This window comes from Hermetia illucens, chromosome 1 (assembly GCF_905115235.1).
Source record: "Hermetia illucens chromosome 1, iHerIll2.2.curated.20191125, whole genome shotgun sequence".
Lineage (NCBI taxonomy): Eukaryota > Metazoa > Arthropoda > Insecta > Diptera > Stratiomyidae > Hermetia > Hermetia illucens.
This window is the reverse complement of record NC_051849.1, coordinates 76,132,543-76,145,672: the sequence shown is the minus strand read 5'-3', so window position 1 is coordinate 76,145,672 and position 13,130 is coordinate 76,132,543. Positions and strand designations below refer to the sequence as shown.

The 13,130-nt window shown below is 38.9% G+C and overlaps 1 protein-coding gene across 5 annotated transcripts in view; it reads right to left on the bottom strand.

Annotated features, from left to right (window-relative positions):
- The window catches only part of LOC119661442 (kinase D-interacting substrate of 220 kDa), a 164,546-nt gene extending 155,501 nt beyond the window's left edge, over positions 1 to 9,045 (bottom strand). For 4 of the 5 annotated variants that reach the window (XM_038070827.1, XM_038071035.1, XM_038071110.1 and 1 more), the window contains exon 1: positions 8,496 to 9,045. The gene's annotated coding sequence lies outside the window, so the exon portion shown is untranslated. The remainder of the gene's footprint in view (positions 1 to 8,495) is intronic. The other variant, XM_038070962.1, reaches the window with a different exon arrangement.
- Between the last annotated feature and the right edge of the window lie 4,085 nt (positions 9,046 to 13,130).

The following is a 13,130-nucleotide window of genomic DNA, read 5'->3' as shown; positions in this document are numbered from 1 at the left end:
TTATCGAGTTCTCTGCAAAAAATTTCTAAAAAAAGCCGAAACAAATCGGGAAACCGGAAGCTGGACGCTTCAGGTACGAAAGGTTTTGTGTATTTCTTAGTACGTAGTACGTAATATATCCATATATTATGTGAGAGTATCCACTTTCGGGTGATATTGACATTCATAGTCTTTAATTTTCAAAGGAGCAACTAATTTGAGGTATTATAACTTTGTTAGTAATAGTGCAATTTCCACCAAACTTGGTAAGATCATGCTCTATATTATAGCCTATATCACTTCAAAATTTCATGGTACTAGGATGAACTTAAGGGGGGTCTCTAAAATTACAAAAAATTGTAGTAATATACTATTATTAACTTTATTTAAACAGATATCGGCATGGAAGGTATTTCGGAGCCCAGGCACCATATAGTGGCAGCCTCCTGATTTTTTTCAGATTTTTCGGTTTGGTAGTTACTGAGAATGGCCCCCTTAGAGAAGTGATAACTTTCAACCCCCTGCGCTCCCCACTCTTCCAACGAATGTCAAAACTAAGATCCGCTTTGAAAAGTACTAATCGAGACCTTTAATTTCATACCCCACATGACTATATCTGATGGAAAACATTTTACACCCCCCTTTTGCATGTATTAGGACCTCCCCTCTTAAATTCGACGTACCAAATTTGGTGTCAATCGCTATAACCGTCTCCGAGAAAAATGCGTGTGATGGACGGACAGACAGAAGACGGACAGACAGTAAACCGATTTTAATAAGGTTTTGTGTTTACACAAAACCTTAAAAAACGGTCTTTACACGGGATGACCCCCTTAAGTGAAAATTTTTCGGTACCACTGACATTCAAAGTCTTAGAATTTACACTGCAGTGACAAGTTTGATCTATTATAAATTTGTTAGTAATAGTTCAATTTATATTAGTTTGCTTTATACTATAGTCTATATTACTACAAAGGTTCTGAAAATGGATCCCTGAAAAACTTTTCAGCCCCCACCTTCTCCTTTTGCGTTTTAACTGTCTGAACTGAGCTTTTAAATACTAATCGGGAGGGTCATATTCAGTAAAATAAATACACTTCCTTTCTGCAGATATGGAGACTACCCTTAAATTCAAAGTAGAACGATGTATGGGTGAGCGTTCACAGTTCCCACCAAATTTGGTGCCAAGCGGTATCACTGTTTCTGAGAAAAATGCGTGTGGCAGACAGACAGTAAATCGATTTTAATAAGATATCGTTTTAAACAAATCCTTAAAATTGAAATTACATTTACAAATAAATTCACAGTTTACAAAATCCAACTATAAAAATTATGTTTTTTGTGATAAAAACACGTTTTTCTAAATATTATAACAAAAATGGGTAAATCAAACAAGCAATAGGGTATGGATAGTTCTATTCCATTTTAATTAAAGCTTTGCTTATAAAGATGTATGACGTGATCAGAATTCCAACCCAGAACGCGAGAATTCAGGACTGGTGTTCAAGCACAACGACCTTTGAATCGTGGTTGCATATCACCTCTGAAGGGCTGGAGGAGCCGGGAGGTGCATTTTTTATAACTAAAATTTTTCATTCAGTCACGCAAGCATTCATTTATGTTATATCCAAATTAACTTCAAGCGGCATTTCCAAACTTTTCATCACTCGCCTTTAGTTAATCAACCAATAATTACCACAAATTGAACACCTAAATACGCAATATTTGGCCATACTTCCAAGGAGAAAAGGAATAAAAATAACCATTGCAATTGCAATGTCAATTGAAGTTGCGTACCAGATAATTTTTTATCCATATCAAATCGAATTGTCCATTTGGAATGAATGCATGGACGCAGTAATCAATAAAAAATGGGTAAACCTACAAATTTGTAAATGTTTTCTTAATCACTCAATTACTCTAAAGTTAACTTATATTATCGACTTATTTCATCACTGTGCAGTATTGAATAGATTCGATAGCTCAATCAGTTTCCCTTTCATGAAATACGACACACACGCCCACAATTCTAAATGTGATAAGATACATTTAATGACGTCAAATGTCTTACTTCTGCACTTTAACTCCTGGAACAATGGTGACAGCTTAACGCCAAGGTAGATCATTGATAGTGTCGAAATGCTCGTATCAATGAAGTACTTTTTGGCGTGATTGAATATTGTTGGGAGTCTTTATCTTAAAGAACATTATGGAAAATTTATGGATTTCATAATGAACTTTAAATAGATTGAAGAAAAATTGTAAAAATTAAAGAGAAACAACGGAAAGCCTGGAACAAGAGGGCACGGCAAAGCCGAACACAAACAGCCGTGATGAAGCGGAACTCGAACTCACGGCAATGAATTCGAGAAGTTAACGCTCAACAAACTAGAATACCGAACTCCCGGAAAGCGATCAGCGGAAAATCAGGACCGAAGGTTTGGAGCAGGTGAGTACAGGAATTGGAATGATACATAAAATAACTACTTCTAAATACTAAAAGTAGTTATGCTTTTTTCACTCAATTTTTGTATCCACAATTCGATAAAGGCAACGCTTTCTATTTTCCTTTTATTCTTTTGATAGTTTTGAGTTTGCCACATCTGATGCGTCCTTAGATATGTAGACCAGCTTCATTCGTTATCAATATCTAGGAAGCATTCGCGGTGAAAATGTTCGCCTAGTTCTTCATTGTACTCTGATGTAAATGACTGCTATATACATTACCACCTGCGGAATTAAAAGAATCCTTCACACAGACTCCAGATCCGTTTTTAACTTCGCATGTCACTCTGATAACAGCTATTATTTTCTCCGTTTTCTATTCCTTTTCCTGCTTAGATTGTGAAGAAATTTCTCGAAGTCAATGAAGAGCAAGTGAAGCTTTCGACATATTTTTTGATGCGTTCCGGGATGATTTTAGCTAATACCATCGTGACTACATGAAACGCGCTATACCGCTCATGACAAGAAAAATAGAAAGAAAAAATCGTAAAAATGTAGAAAACCAGAAAGGCAAGGATGACACATTTAAATAGAAAAATACTTTTCAATTGTAACTCCATAAAAAGCTCAAATTAAGAAGGCGGCTATAAAATCTAAGGCTAAAGGCTCTTTGAAGTCGACTTTCTATAATTGGTAAGCATGTCGGCTGCCTTAATCTACAACTACATTCAATGTCGTCTAGATTCGACTTATATTGTGTTAATGCGACGACTCCAAATAAATGTCTTTTAATTACTGAATAGAACTGTATCTTGTGGAATCTTTCATGCAATCAGGCTGTGTTTACATTTTATGATATTCTGCTTGGCTCCCCTGTCCCATACGCGCCTGTTAAAATACCTTTTTTATCCTATCTGTGGTGCTCTTCCAGCTAAATATCATTCCTGGTTAACTACTAATCAAACATTGACTCGGGTTCAAATTATTTTGGTCACATGATCGCAATTATCTATCCCAGCCAACTCCCTTTACTATAAAAAAATTGATTTCTAATTTTTCGTAGGAGATTATGAGCTTCTTCTGGTTCATTTTCAACGTTCAACTCCTCTTCTAAAGCTCTCTATTACCGAATTTCTTTTCATCTTTGATGTTAACAGAGACGGCCAGGATGGACTTCCAAATCGTTGCTTCTGAAGATATTTTTCAAGTATGCGGAAAGAAGTCAAGCCTCTTTCGATGGTTGCTTTTCTGCTAAATTTTTCTCTTTTTGAGGATCAAAGATTCATGTTTTTATGTGGCCTAGGTAAAAATCTGTTTGAAGATTAGAGTTGCTCCTACATACAATGCCAGTTACACTACTCCAGAGGGAAACTTGTCCAAAAATGAAATGATCGCCTCATGCAACACGGTCTCAGATTGAATCTGAATAAAATTGAGTTTTTGACGACCAATCCCCGTGAAACAGGCACAACCACTGTCAGCGGTAGTGACCTGCCCAAAACTAAGTGATTTAAATATCTCGGGTCAATGCTACCAGCCAATGGAGAACTGCGTTACGAAATTACTACACGCATTCACGCAACCTGGATGAAGTGGCGTTCCACAACTGATGTTGTTTGTGATCGATGTATCAACGAACGTCTCAAATCTAAAATTGACCGCAATGTCGCCCATCCTGTCACTCTCTATGGTTCTGAGTCTTGGCCGACTATAAAAGGCAATGAACAGCGTCTCGCAGTAATGAAGACGAAGATGTTGCATTAGACGAGTGGTCCGTGTATTAGCACGTAGGAGTCAGCCATCAAGTAGGACCAATTCAAATTATCAAACAAATGTTTTAAGATATGCTGTTAAGTGGAAAATTCATCGTCAGTGCTCACTTACTATGAGACGGCCGACTATTAATTGTAATAACCTCATATAAGGATTTTATCTAGATGGCATCCACACATCAATCAAGCTTCTACAATGCTTTCATACTTTACTCCTCAAATCAATTCGCTGACAAAATTCTCCCGTACTACATTTTAAAGACTCTCTTCCGTACATTAATTTTATTGGTCGCTGGCTTTCTTTGTTCCGCCATCTTCACAACATCGAAAACTTGTAAGCGATGTATGCATCCCTGTATACTTTCCAGCATTATGGGCAGCTTTATTTATTACGTAATACAATACTGAGACTGGTTTATACCTTTAAATGTTTCGGAGGTGCAATTAGCACGAATTTAGGCAAGATTTTGATGGAAAGACGGCGTCAGAGCATAAGCAAGCCGTAGGAGCTACGCAAGCATTGGTACGCTGGCCGGAAGGATGTTGCAACTTTCGAGAGTCCTTCAGATAAAACACTTCAATATTTGCGTTTTGTAGGAAACTAGATAGTTTGGTGTCAAAAATTGCAATATACGGGGTAAGCGCACAAGAACAGCGCCCACAAATCGACCTACGCAGCTCTTGGAGTCTGCATAACCGGCAAGTGGTTCGTCAACCGAGTTACTTAGCTCTGGAATGCTGACGACACCGGGATATCGAGCACTTCAGCCATGTTATTGATGAGAGCTTACTTATTGACCGACGACCAACGAAGGACAGATGAAGAATTTTCTCATTTGCCACTTCCACAAGCAATACCGACATTTGGAACAACTCCACCTATCGTCGCTAGACAATGTGAACAGGCCATCAAGCGAATGTAACCGGGAAAAGTTGATGACATTGTAGCTGTACTTTGGAAAGTGAAGAGCACATTCTAACTCAGTGAGTTTTTCTATGGAGTTATTGCGTTGGCAGCACAGTGCAACGATCCAATATAAAAGATTTTGGTACACATCTTTAATAAGCATGTTCAAATTCCCGTCAATCAAGTTAGGTTTTCCAAGAACTACGGAATTACTGATGATCCGAAGAGTACACGAATAAGCAGAATTAGGGAGGAATGTCGTTCAGAAATTGACGTTCTTTGCGATCGACGTACATTAGTCTCAAATCCTAAATCTACCGCAGTATTGTCCTCCATATTTTATTGACCTGAGGGATATAATTTGTATTGAATGCTAAGGTAAGTAAATCTATGCATTCAGTTTCTGACAGGTCATTAATTACGTGTTTTTGGGAACTATAAAAATGCCAGTACTCCCCAACGAGCAATTCATTTCTCAACACAATCCACAATCCAGAAAGGTGAAATTCGAAAATGTTGATATAAAAATGAAGTTTAATAAGTTAGTGACGAATATAAAAATTATCAAAGTTACAACTCCTCAATTAATGTAGTACTGATGGTTTTATCAAAAGCATATTTCCCCGAAGATCACAAGTCGTTCACAAAAAATTTTTTTTTTAGAAATTGCAGGAATTTTTAATGAATAGAAATTTTTTTCTAGTAGCATGGTATTGGCAAGGGAAACACGGCAGCAAATTAAGGATATGCGTCAACAGGACAACAGCATCGCTTCCATTAGCTAACAACTTAGTGCTTTAAGGAAGACTATCTTTTTGTGGGCCCAGCGAGCACCAGAACAAATTATATGGTTGCCATTTATCCTTTGGTGATGTCTGGCGCGTCAACCTCACTAACGCGCCATCGTTCGCGGACGGTTGCCTGAAATGCGTTTCAGCTCTTCCCACGAATTCCCGAAACGCTCGCACTCCTAGTCTACTGTTCTGCGACAAGTACCTTTAAGAAGACCTACTCATCAACCATCTTGGGAGAATGAATTTCACTGCATGGCGTAGCCAGGAGAAGGAGGATTTTTGAACGCATCCTTGATAACCGTATTCAGGACATCGTTCAAATAACTGATGCATCATATTTGATGTTATATACTGTAAATCAAATATAATAATAATAATAACCGTTGGCGCAACAATCCATATTGGATCAGGGCCTTGAAGTGTGTTGAGACTGAAACCACAGTAGATCTACTATAGGCAGTATCCACACTAAAATTACCTGACTTGCGAATGTGCTGCAGAAGCTTATTTGTACAAATCAGAGACGCTAAAGAAGGACAAGGCATAATCTTCGTCAAATCGTATTGATAAGAGAGAGATGAAACGAATATGTCAGCCATGGCACTAATCCGTGCTCACGCAATAGGCAAACGTAGTTTCACGTATTCACTTATTCATAGACAAAAACGTGCCAATTTCACCAACACATTGGCAAGTCCGGGCGGCATGTCAAACTCAACTGATCGGATTTTCGTTACATCTCGCTCATGCTCAAGGGCAAAACAATTTGAAATCGTGCGTACTCGCACTGATTTCCCCCCTTGAGGGGCAAGGGGGAGTGTGGTAGCTGTCTAGTATCTAACTGTGACGGAAAAGTACTATCATAAAACTGTTAAAGAGACACCTGTAGCCCAGATTGTCGTCTTCAAATCGCCGTATAGTATGACCCAATGCGATAAATACAACACAAGATATGTTTAAGTGTCGCCATCTATTAACAAAATACGACATTACTTTTTCCCCAACCTAATATATTATCATAAAAGACAATGAATGGCGCCTCGCGAAATTGGAGGCAAAAATATTGCGTGGGACAAGTGGCGTGGTCCGCAATGATCACATTCGAAATGAGGATATCCGCAATCGTTATGAGGTTGCAAAGATTTCGAGAGGTATCTTCGATGATATGGTTACATAATTGGCGCTATCGGGAATTCACTTGCCAAGTTGGCCTGAGCATCGAAGTCGATGGGAAACGACTAGAAGGCCGACCGAAACAATGGTGGTTTCATATGCTGGATGGTCATTTGAAAGCCTGACAACTGAATCTGGTTCAGGCTTCTGACCGATAAAAATGGTTCAACCGATCGAGAAGAGCCGACCCCGCTTCGAACGGGACATGATGAAGAAGAAGATAGGATTACAAATGGTATTCTACCTAACGATCGAGGAATTATGGACGAACCATTAAGTTCTATAATAAAGTTTGTCCTATAAGCTCCTTCCTTACAAGGAAAAAATGTCTGTTTCGTTTTTACTTCTTTATGGAGCATTGGGCATCAACACATTATCTTCTTTTGGAGTGTTATTTTTTATCCCACTTAATTCTTAATAAGACTATGCTCTAGTTTCATTACCATCACATTAGTGCAAATGATAAGCCTTCAGCAACGAGAAAAACTCAACGACCGACGACAGAATTCAAGCCAAAGACATCGACATTACAGTGGACAAAAAACAAGAGAATAGCATAAAAGTTTCCCCCGTTCTTCTGGATGAAACCCTCTTTCAAGACAAGTCAGCATTACGGCACCTCGCTCGAGATTACATATTTTATTCTGTAGAAGTACGAAGTTCATTTCGTCGCATGTCCATGATAGTAAGCCAATACAAGTTGCAGTAAATGAACTAGAGTTTAGCATTTTTAAAATTCCAATAAGCGATTAGTTCGCGTCACTCTCATTTCTGAATCAATCACGTGATCATGTTCGAAAGACAACGAAAATAGTTAGATTGTCTTAACTTCACAAAAAGAGCTATAAATTTCATTCAATATCTATTTATCTTCTGTATGCGCTCTTGGAAGTAGTTTCAATTGATTTCATTGTTTGTCGATACTGAATGTAGTCATGAGTTAAGAAAAATTGAAAGTTAAATTGCAGGAACAAAACCAAATTCGAATAACCCAAAGAAAACAATGGGAGGCGCGAGACCAATACGAATAAGTTCTCTAATTTTATCAAATCCAACGATCAAAACTTCTCTGGTTGGCGAGTGCGACACGCAGAGGTTTTTCCCCTCACTGGGAGACCATTTCAAAGTTTACACCAGTTCAATTGAAATTATAATCTGAGAAGTAAGGCTTAGTCACACCCTCAGATGACGTCGATATTTCAGTTATCAGTGGTAGCCACAAAAGCGTTGTCTGCTCTGATAAGTTGCGGCTGCAATCCAAGCGATTGGCCATTTATTTGGTCAACAATTTGTTTGTTTCCCGCTAAAATTCAATGATTTGATATTGTTAGTCATTAAACAATAGCTCATGGCTCAGCTGCCGCGTCTACAATTGGTATTTTCATAAATCGAACTTGAATAGGAGGCGAAAGGGTTCCTACTCACCAGTCAAGTCCAACCCGCAATGCATCCGACCCTGGCACATGCAAGGATGTTCACAGAAGCCTTGCTTGTAGCCTCGACACTTTCCACTCCACCGCACTTCCGTCACAAAGTGACTCCGCTAGCACTCCTTTGATCTGACAAGGCAAAGTCCTTGAACGGCTGAATCAGTTGCACAATAACGTGTAGAAGAATTCCACGAGGGCAGACTGAACTAGGGGACAAGTATCACTAGGTCGACATTCCGCGGCCGACCTGTCTAGGGAACTATCATCGAAGCGATTCGATCCACTTTTTATGTCACAACCGGGCAGAAGCTGTTTCCTACGCTCAGACGGCGACCCGCGAGAAAAGCTCGGATTTATCTAATTGACACGCGAATTTCGGCTAATTGAATTGTACAGCAAACAGCACGGACACTGATAACCTACTTAAAACATTTTGCAAATAAAAATATGTAACAATACGCGTAAAATACGCAAAAAATCTTAACAACAACGAGGGAAATGTGTTCGCACTTTTTTTGTGCAACTGTGCGAAGAATGAGAAGTTTCGAACGCTGGTGACAGTTGACAGCTGTTTGGGAAAGTCAACGTGACAAGAAACTCGTCATTGCCGGGGACGTGTGGGAATATGGCTATGAGCGTATGGGTGTGCAGAGTTGAAATAGTTCCTATGGTTGGTGGATTGGCTAGGCACTATCACTAGGGGACGGTAGATGACAGTGCGCTCACTTTGCAAGTTCCGGTACTGGAGGCAAGTTATACAGAAGCCGCCAAACTGCGTCTGGTTCAGAAGATTTACATTCAAATACGAGAGCGGCGTGAATAGTTTCCAGCCTAATTACGAAATGGCGCGAGCAGATCAGATTTTTTCCTGCTATTCTATAAGACTACCCCTGACTAGCTTGTACACCAACTTCTAGGTTGCTTGTTCTGTTACTGTACGTTCGAGCGTTGACTGACGAACAGTGTACGCTGACTAGACCAGGTAATATCAATACGAAACGACAAATCGCTGATGAGTTTTCTTGGACCGATATAATGTGCAGTGAAATTTAATGAACGTCTTGTATCTCTGAAACTATTAAGGTTAAGGGAAAGTTATGAATTAAGATTTGTAGGTAACACCTCTATCTATGAATAAAGTCCATATCTATGAAAATCGATAGAAAAATCTTAGAGATATTCGATTTCGGAAGTCGATTTGGTAAGATGACCACAGATTTGTTGATACTGCGACCAAAATGAAGTCATGACTAAAATTTATTGTTAGTAAATCGAATGCTGCATTCAACTACGAATAACAGAACACTTCACTTTCAGAAATTCAAAGAATATTTGCAAAATTCATTGATAATAAAAGGTTTATTTTCAATGAAGAACATAAGCACATAAAATTAATAAATCATTTTTCTTTTTAAGTGACCAGTTGTGGAAGGAAATAATTTAGGTGCCTAATTCGAAAATAGAGACGGCATTTAAAAAATAAATAACTAAACTTTTTGACGTTAGCAACGGAATATGTTTGGCGCAGGAAATGTGACTTTTAAGTATCTTTAGCGCGGAAATCCCCCAAATTTTCGAGCGTATCTTTACTTCTCCTTTCAGGCTGCTTACACTTGTTTCAGTGGGAATTGATGCCGCTCCACTGTCGTCAGCAATTTTCGCTAAATCAAATAACATTTTGTTCGTTACAAAAATATCTTCAACGTTGCTCTACGTACTAACCTGTTGGGTGGTATCTCCTTGCCCTATAAAGAAATAAAAATAGATAAATGGAACCCGCCTTTGATTTTATCTCATTTTTTTTTATTTTTATAACAACGCCAAAGTAGATAAAAGCAGTGTTTTCAGACGTGAAGGGCGTCATCCCGTGTGAAGGCCGTTTTTTTGCCTTTTTGGAAAGTTATTTTGGAGGACTGGATAAAGATAGAAACGTGATTTTTTCACCATATGTTTATTGATATCTCTAGTATATGTGATAAATTTGTCAGTTTGATATCGAAGCTAGTTTTCGGAATACGTGTCAATTTATGCACCGATCTCCAAAAAAAGGTGTTTTTCTGCTGCCACGCTGGAGGGCGCTGTGTTCATCTGAAGAAAAAAAACTAAACGGCATTTTAATGTGGACAATATTCTACGGTCCGCAAACTAGGATAATTAGAAAATATTAAAAGGTAAATTTTTCGTTTAACTTTAAAAACTTAATTTTTTGGATTTTGGTGTTTTTTTACGGCTTTTTTTATGAATAAAAAAAACGACCCGTCCGATTGCAATTATCCTAGTTTGCGGACCGTAGAAATATGTATTAAAGAAATCGTGAAAATTTCAAATAATTTGGTTGGATAGATTTTGAGCTGTGGTGGCAGCCGATTTTCAAGATGCAGTTTCGAGAAAAACGCATTTGAAAATTTAAATGTGATTATCAACAGTAAAATATTAACTCACCATTAATCTGCTATACCTGGTCCATAGAGAGCACCCTCCGTTTCTTCAAAAAAGTTTTGTAAGGCCGATTGTTGCTCTCTGGTTTCAATTCTGGCTCTTTTAGCGAGGTCAGTCGATCGTCGTTCGGACCGCCAAATTCGCGCTTCATTACGGCGGTCGACATAAACCTGACATATGTGACCAACTTGACATCACATTGTCACTAGGATTTTGAGAATGCCATTGAATCCTTCATTGAAAATAATTACAGCCAGAAAAGTGGCTATTTCTACCACCTTGGCCCCAGAATGAAGGTGTTTAGGAGCGAAAGTCCAGATCAATGCATTTAACGACTCATTGTTATTCAGGGTCTCTGCTCCTAAACATCTGTTCAAGAGATCATCTCGTAGATTGGTTTGATGACTGTTTGAACTTCTTCAGTCAAAGGTGCCTTCTCGTGGTGGAAACTGTCCAGTTCTCCTTTAGCTTCCGCTTTGCGCCATTTGCACCAACTGTCCTCGTCTGCGGCACAATTTTGATGCTGAGGATTTTCGTCTGTAGAACATTTATGGAAGAAAGTTGCCCAAATTTCGTGCTTCATTCCTTCTAGCGAATTTGCGTGTCGACGAATAGCTACCCCAACAAATGTAGTGAGGTCGTTAATAACCTTATCAGTAAGTTTTCCAGCCCCTCTTCTACCAATGCCTTTGTGATTCTTCTTTGCATTTCTAAGCCGCGTTCACATTCTTTTCTCGACATGTCCTACGCATTCCTTTTTTACTACTACGTATATTTTATTATTTGTACAAATTTGCAGAAATACTGGAGAAAACTCCATAAAAATCCAATATACAATATACAAAACTTGTCGCATTGGAACATCCATGTTCATGTTTGCTAAAAGTTTCTTTGCTGATGTTGATGCGAAGTCCTTTTTCTTCTCTGATAAGTATCGATTCCCATGAAATACTCGTTTTTTTAGTGCGAGCACGACGTTGAACGTTAAAGCGATCTCCCTTCGTACGATCCATTTAAAAAAATCACTGAACACACAAACAGCACAATACTTACAACAAAATATAACTGAGTACAGCTTGAAAGCCTTTCAGTGCTCACTCTAGACTGGATTATCCTTTTTATTCCAAACCGCAAATAAGTTTAGACAATTGATTGGTTTTCCATCTTTTTATATTTATACCTGTGTTCGAATTCATAAGGCACAGGTAAAAAACTAACGGGTAAAAAAAGATTCGATGCTCTTTCTCATCGAGTACTCTAGCCGCGGCTGCAAACTCCTTACCTGTTTAACACTGTAATTTCTGAACGACTCGGAATATCGGAAAATCCCTTTGCCCACATATTCTCCACTATATATAGATACAATTCATGCAAAAAAAATCGATATCTCCAACCCGACACACGGGATGACCCTGTTAAGGTTACTGTGACTTTTTTTGGAACGTAAATAGAATCTTCATCATTGATTAACTTTAGACGAATAAAACCATCACTGGAAAATATTACGCAAGATTATCGCAATTTGATATCCCTAAAATCTGTCTGGTGTCCTGACCTACGCCATCGCTCCATCTTAGGCAGGGTCTGCCTCGTCTTCTTTTTCTACCATAGATATTGCCCTTATAGACTTTTCGGGTGGGATCATCCTCATCCATACGGATTAAGTGACCCGCCCACCGTAATCTATAGAGCCGGATTTTATCCACAACCGGATGGTCATGGTATCGCTCATAGATTTCGTCGTTATGTAGGCGTCCATTCTCATGTAGGGGGCCAAAAATTCTTCGAAGGATTCTTCTCTCGAACCCGGCCAAGAGGTCGCAATTCTTTTTGCTAAGAACCCAAGTCTCCAAGGAATACATGAGGACTGGCAAGATCATTGTCTTGTACAGTAAGAGATTTGATCCTATGGTGAGACGTTTCGAGCGGAACAGTTTTTATAAGCTGAAATAGGGTCTGTTGGCAGCCAACAACCGTGCGCGGATTTTTATCATCGTAGCTGTTATCGGTTGTGATTTTCGACCCTAGATAGGAGAAATTATCAACGGTCTCAAAGCTTTAGTCTCCTATCTTTATTCTTCTCGTTTGACCAGTGCGGTTTGTTTGTGTGTTTTCGGTGCTAACGTTGCCACCAGATATTTTGTCTTGCCTTCATTCATATGCAGCCCCAGACGTCGCCCCAATCGCCGCC